This window comes from Carex rostrata, chromosome 8 (genome assembly GCF_964058835.1).
Source record: "Carex rostrata chromosome 8, lpCarRost1.2, whole genome shotgun sequence".
Classification (NCBI taxonomy): domain Eukaryota; kingdom Viridiplantae; phylum Streptophyta; class Magnoliopsida; order Poales; family Cyperaceae; genus Carex; species Carex rostrata.
This window is the reverse complement of record NC_135925.1, coordinates 9,356,565-9,363,954: the sequence shown is the minus strand read 5'-3', so window position 1 is coordinate 9,363,954 and position 7,390 is coordinate 9,356,565.

Sequence of the window (7,390 nt, the reverse complement as noted above, 5' to 3'; positions counted from 1 at the left end):
GAATATTTAACATTTTATGAAGAGACTAAATGATATAAAAAAATATGTTTAAATTTCAATATACATAAATAATTTTTTTTAAATCATCAAGTTAGTTGTACATTCAAACTACTCAACATTTGAGAATTTTTTTTTTTCTGAAGAGATTACTTTTTGTTGCAATGTGCAGGTATATAGCGAGTTCTAACTTGTAGGCATTAAGAGCCTGTTCGGCCTCCAATTGAGAATGTGCATGGGCACAAGAATTGAACTAAAAAGTACTGTCTTCGTGAGAGAAAAAAATTCAGTTGAACAGTAACGCGGCCAAACAGGGCCTAAGGTTTTGCTACTCGTTTTATCAGAGGTTCTTTACGGACATTTATTCAATTGTAAACAAACAAGATGATGCAGGAATTTCTTTATTGAACAAATCTTTTTGGATGAAAACGAATCAATTTTTTTTAATGATTTCCAGCAACTACAGAAACGTATATGATTGCAGTATAAAGTTGTGACAGCATGGCACAGCCTCAAAATGCCCCACTGCAAAGCAGATTAATTTAAGTACTAACAATCCCAGCACAACATTTTCTAAAAAGACAAAAAAAAGTAGAAATAAATGTAATGCTATGGAATGGACTTATTTTTTGTAACATGGCGCAAACAAAAACTATATGAAAGCATCAAGGAAGCCAACAGCCAAAATTGCTGATTTTATTCAAATTAATAAAGCCTGTTTAACGGAACCACTAACTACTATTATCAGTAGGGAACCACCAAGTCGCCAACTACTATCATAAGCATACAAAAGAATAAAATAAAATTTGCTGTTCTTTGTTTGTTCGACGAAAATGTGAAATTAAAAAAAAGAAGAAGAAGAAGTTGTTTCTACTATAAAGTTGAAATAAAAAATCCTCATAACGAATTTTTTGATAAAAATCCTCGTATAATGCGCAATGTCTAAAATTTCCCTTCTCCTTTTCACAAACTTTTTAACTATGCAATTTCATATTATTAAATTCACAAGATTACCATAATATTTAAATAATAATTTTAAAATTCGTGTCTGCAAAACGAAATTCCAAACTATTATGAATGCAACAAACCAAATAAGACAGCCAAAATTTTGACAATTTAAAGTTTAAATCTGAAATAATTTATTCCTAAATTATCGGATAGGTTCATTTCATCGCATAACGTAGAATGTATCTAGCGTTATCTCAATTTTGACTTGTCTATCAATCTAGATAAGGCCTAAGGAAGAACCGAAAAAATAATAAAAAATAAAATAGAAAGATCAACTCTAACATCATTCAGAAATTGTCTATTTCTCATCCAGTAAAGATATTTTCTTTTTATATTCGTGTATACATTTTAAATATATAAATTTATGTTAAATGAGAACTAATTTTTGATCTAGTGGTAAAAACAATACTCTGTGTGAGAGATCACAAATTCAAAATGCAGATAAAAATATATTTTATAGATATTAAATAGTTTGATAGCTTTATCTCTAACTTTTACCTCAAAAAAAAAGAATTATACTAACAAAATTTAGATTTTTTTTTTCCGGACAAACAGAGTTATTATTCATAAAATAAAAGTACTGGCTGAGGATTAAGGATAACGCAAAGGTTAGAAATTGAAGAGACTTCCTTTAAGGTTTAAACACTTTTTAGTTTTTACTGTTTACACTGAGTTTGAAAGAAAAGAAGTGCCTAATGGGTGTCTTGTTTCTGTCAGCCGCAGGAATATTTTTGTGCGGTGACTGTCAAGTCTATATCTTTTAGCTTAGATCGGTTCATCTGTCAGGAATCAGGATCCGTATCCTCGCAGGTAGCTGACTGAACACAATTGAAATGAAAGATTCAGATTTACTCTCAGTTGCTGCTTGCTCGAAATAGTACGGGGCAGTATTATTTGTGCTTTGAGATCCATGCCAAGTTAAAAAGAACAATTTATAACCGTCCAATTCAATTGTACTCAGTCCAGTAACCTGAGGGGATGTGAATTCGTCAAAATAGCTATTTATGTAACAGTTTCTGTACTGTTGTTGAAAAGTCGGTTCGACCTCACCAAATATATTGCATTAGTAGGATTTAAATGTCTATGTTTTTCATATCTCGTTTGTCTCGTAATTAATTTTTATTTTTATTTTCAAATTTCAAATAGTTGATATAAACCGTTTAACATAATCTCTATATTAAAATATACTTGGAGACCAAGTTTCATACTTTTTAGGAAATTTTTATTATGTTTCATATATGTACAAAATCATTCTTTTTGAATAGTCCGTAAAATCTATCTAAATAGTAGTAATCAATTTTTAAAAAAATATATAATTTGATCTCGAAGCAAATTTTAATATAGAGATTATATTGAGCTGTCTGAATTGACTTTCTTGCCTTTGAAAATGAAAATACAAATGTGAGATACAAGTGATGCATGAAAGACATGACATATTTGAACCCTCATCATACTGCATAGTCTGATCTCTTTTATTTATAATATATTGGTAAAAATACATGTTAAAATGAGTTAATATAAAATTATGCTTTTATCTACTTATAATTTTGAAATATCAGGTAGTCTATGAACATATTATTATGAGCTAACAGATAAGTATTGATGAACCGGTTAACATAATATATGTTGCGTCATTACAAATATTTTCCGAGTTTTAGACCACGGAAAATCAAATAACATAAATTTGAGCCGACAACGGAAAGATATGAACACAGATATAAAAAGTTAAAATATAAGCGGCGCAGCCCAGCTGTAGCCATTTTATCATGCCGTGGACATTTTAGTAACAACTTTTTAAGTCAAGTGGATTCCTGATTGATAATTGGTAAATAGGTAAATATAGCTTTCAAAGGAATTGCAAGAATCTCACAATAGTATCTCTGATTGAAAGCTAGTGGGATTAGATGTGGCTTTCCTTGCGTCCATAAATTAGACATGAATTGTGATTTGTCAAGAGGTCAAAAGAAAACAAATAGGCCCTATTTTAGTTAAATCAAGTGTGTCAATAGGATGGGCCCAAAATTATTTAAAGAGATTTCGGCCTGCCTAATTTAGGTCCAAATGCTACATTGACAAAGTTGTTTTTACTTTGGACCTACTAGCACTGGGCTAGTTTTAGTAAATTAGAAATATATAAGAAAATAGTTATTTATATTTTATATGTTATATAATTTCATCCACTGTTAATTCGAACAGATTTAGAAATTAAGACTATGATTGAAACGAAATTTTAAATAATTAAAGTAAATAGATGTCAATAAGTTGATTTAAAATTATGGTTTGCTGATACGAATGATTTACATTTGGAATGTTTGAGGGTCAAATAATTAAGAGACATTTAGGTGTCCAAAGTTGTAATATTTCTAGGTTTAATTCAATTTATGTTAATATCATGAACGAAAAAAGTTAAAAGAGTTTGACCCGATTTTTTTTTTTTAGTTATCATCCTAAGATTTCAAAATTCTCACTTTACCATTAAAATTTTAAAAATTTCACTTTCTACCATCTACGCTAGCTGAACTTGTGCATCAAATTGGACTAATGCGTCAGCCTAATCTGCCACCATTATCATTAAAGAAAAGGAGAACAAACACCTCAAATAATTTACCACCATTGTCATGAACGACAAGGAGAGGCATGAGTGATAGTTTATTCGCCTCTGTACATTCAGTTAGTACCTACTTTTTCTTTGTTAAAAACTAAAAGGTGCCTAATTTTTTTTACTACATACTGATTTAAAAAAAAAAAATCAAGTTTTATTATTTTAACAAAACAAGCACCATTAATTTGATTTTTATAAAAATCATCTCTACCAATTTTAAAAATCGATGCAGGGAAATAAGTAAAGATGGCCAATTACAGAATCCTTAGAATCAAATTTAATTTCTTCCTACACTGATCTCTAAAATTAGGGCATTTGTTTTTTTTAATATATAATTTTATCTTCCGCAAATGAGATTTTTCTCGTATCTACTTCGCACAAATCTTCTTTACATATATAATAATTTTGAATAGGCACGTTGTCAATACTGCTTAAGTTTTTGACGAACATTTTTCAACTGCAGAATATTCCAAAAGAAAAATTAGAGTAGATACTAGAGGTGCTGCTTTTACCCGATTATCCGGATCTGATCCAGAACCAAACTGGACCCGACCCATAACTGACCCGGATCTGATTAAGTTGGATAGGGTATGATTTAAAAAATATAACCGGTTAAATTATGAGTACGGTTTCAAAATTAATAATTTAATATCCGATTCGGATCCGAACTGGAACTGATACTGTAATGGGTAGGATATGAATTTCATTTCATTATCCGACCCATAACTGAACCTGACCCGATATCCGTATAAATACCCGATAAAACATATATTAATAACTATTATTATATAAAAAATACAACTTTGCATATTAATTTTTGCATAAGCCGTGGTGAGTCCAGTACTTTTTTGAATGTGAGAAAATAGAATGCAGTCACATATTCGCTATGTTGAATCAATAGGATAGTATGTTTTAATTGGAATACAAAATAGTAATTGGAATAGTGTACTTGCAAATGTTGAATCAATAGGATAGTATGTTTTAATTTAGATAGATAACTAATAATTTAGAGTTATTATTTTTATTGTGTTATGTAGCATGATATATTTTATTATTTATGAACAAGATTAATAGTATAATTTTTATTTTGCAATAGTTTTTAATTTATATTATAATGATTTATGATATAAGATGTTTAAGAAATTATATTTAAATGTAAATGATTTTTCAAATGCTTTAGAGTTGTGATATATACCTGCTCCGGATCCGGAACCGCCCCGTATCCCAATTGAATCGGCCCGATAATCTACAAATAAGTTATGGGTATCTATCTACTTGGAACTGAAAGACTGGACCCGAAATACCTACGGGCAGATAGGTATCCAGATCCGGATTCGATCCGATTTGAAACAAATAAGTATATGGATCGAAATTCGGATCCGAACACTTTTAGGGTACGAGTCTACCTGGACTCGACCCGATAGCACCTCTAGTAAGTTCGAAGAAAATAGGAAAAAAAAGAAGAAGCGAAAAGACAATTAAAGGCATGGAGACCTAGGGGTGGCAACGAACCGAACCAAACTTACCTTAGATTTGAGTTTGGTTTGAATTAATTTCGAACCGAACCTGGTTTGATTCGTTTTGAACCGAACCCATTTCGAATCGAATTAATTGCGAAATACACATTTTTCGAATCAAACCCGAATTGAATCACGAACTAAATTATTTTTTAGCAGCCCTAGTTATACCGGTAGTTTATACATTAATTTTTTCTCGCGGGACAAAATTCACATGGCTTCCTTTTACCGGTATAAACTATGAAATGAGTGTTTTTAAGTTGAAAAATTGTTCATGAAAAAATACATCAGAGACGGCTTTCCTGGTATGAACTATGAGAGACGACCGAAGAAAAAGAAGAGACAGTCATCTAGGCCGGAGAGAGGAGTGACAGCCGGAGAGACAGCCAATCGCCGAGAGTGTCAGCTAGATTTTAGAGCTAGAGGGAGAGTGAGTTAGGGAGAGGTGGAGAGAGAACTAGGTTATTGAGATTTGAGAGCGAGGGAGTGTCGGCTAAGTTAAATTATGACTCTCTATCTTGGATTTTAATTTCATCAGGTAAATGAACGGCCGATGTTATTATGAGATTCGAACCAGGCTAGGTTTGAGTTTGGTTTGAACTAATTTCGAACCGAACCTGGTTTGGTTCGTTTCAATTCGGAACCATTTCGAATCGAATTAAACTCGAATCAAACCCGAATCGAATCACGAACTACGAATTATTTTGCCAGCCCTATGGAGACCTGTTTGTCAAGAAATACTTTCACGCCTTCAATTCACAATTAGACAAGATGGGAAATATATATATTTAAGCCAAAAATGACAAGCTCTAGCTTTTAGGTTGCCTTCTAAGGAATCTAAGACAAGATTTTTTTTTAATAATACTAATTAGGTTTGAAATTAATTATTATAATTCAGAAGCTATATTTTTACGGATTGTTGTTCGATCGAGCCCTTATTATTTTTCTCTGTCGAAATCTGTAAAAACTATAAAAAAAAGGCAAAAAATGAAAGCTTCATGTCCTTCCCAAATCATCGTTACATATGTCAAATTGCCATCTATCCGTTTAAATTTTTCCTGGCACCACCATTTTCGCCTTTTCTGATGACGGAGAGTGAAATCCATCCCTAATTTAAAAGACGAACTAAGATAATTTTTCTCTCAAATTAATCTTAATTAGAAAACATAATTAATATTTTTAATGCAATTTAAATTTATTTGTCTTTTCTTACAAAAATATTGAGTTAGCACTATTTTGCTTATTAATTATAAGAGTAGCGGATTAATACCTTTTAGATTAGAACTAATTCATATTATATAATCTCAACAATATATATTAATTTTAAGGGATTGACTAACTATCCCCCAGTCAATTTTCCCCATTCATCCCCCAGTCAATAACTATTTGTGGGGACCGTTAACTAATTGAACTTCATTAATTACTTGGGAGACCACCTAATATTTGATATATTTTATAACTGATGCGTGGAAATATGCATACCTATGCGTGCAAATATTAATATATAATATATCAAGTATATTCATATCTAAGATACCAAGTATTTCGAAAAAAAAAATGGACACATCACACACACATCTTCTACATGTTTTTAGATTTGAATTTTTTTTTCAACGTTCAATCTCGTCAATATTTCTGATGATATATGAGAAAATTTGCAAATCTAAAACCATGGACGTCTTCTACGTAATTTTCTCTTTCAAATGAGATCCATGATGACGTACTTTTGAGTTGTCCGTCGTGCAAGTATTCATAACTCGTTGTGCAAGTATTCATACATCGTCGTGAATACCTTGTCGTTAGTCTTTTGCTATACCCGAAACGGATTAAACCCGTTTTACCCGGCCCGTACCCGTTACCCGTTTGACCCGTACCCGTTGCCCGGGTCAAACGGGTAGACGGGTACGGGTAATATACGGGCCGGACAAGGCATTTGAAAAAAAAACCCGTTGTACCCGTACCCGTTTACCCGCCTACCCGTACCCGCCTACCCGTCTACCCGTACCCGTTACCCGTACCCGACCCATTACAAATTTGAATTTCAAATTTTTTTGGCGGCCTCCTTTTAAATTTCAGATCCAGTGCAATCCTAAGGGATTGTAGGGTCCCTCCAATTCCAAATCCAACCTTTTATTTAAATCTGCTACAATCCTAAGTAAATCTGGGCCGTTCGTTTCTATTAAACAGAAAAAAAAAAAAAACCCGCCCGGACCGGACCCGTACCCGTGGTACCCGTACCCGTCAACCCGCAACGGGTACGGGTAAT